We start from the raw sequence: 338 nt of genomic DNA on the forward strand, positions 1-338 counted from the left end.
CGTGTCCTGGGCAGTGCCCCCCATGTCCTGGGCAGTGCCCCCCATGTCCCAGGCAGTGCCCCCCGTGTTCTGGGCAGTGCCCCCCCGTGTTCTGGGCAGTGCCCCCCATGCCCTGGGCAGTGCCCCCCATGTCCCAGGCAGTGCCCCCCGTGTTCTGGGCAGTGCCCCCCGTGTTCTGGGCAGTGCCCCCCATGCCCTGGGCAGTGCCCCCCATGTCCCAGGCAGTGCCCCCCGTGTTCTGGGCAGTGCCCCCCGTGTCCCAGGCAGTGCCCCCCATGTCCCAGGCAGTGCCCCCCCTGTCCCGGGCAGTGCCCCCCGTGTTCTGGGCAGTGCCCCCC

The sequence above is a fragment of the Corapipo altera genome, unplaced genomic scaffold (assembly GCF_003945725.1).
Source record: "Corapipo altera isolate COAL_440 unplaced genomic scaffold, ASM394572v1 94349, whole genome shotgun sequence".
In the NCBI taxonomy this organism is placed as follows: Eukaryota; Metazoa; Chordata; class Aves; order Passeriformes; family Pipridae; genus Corapipo; species Corapipo altera.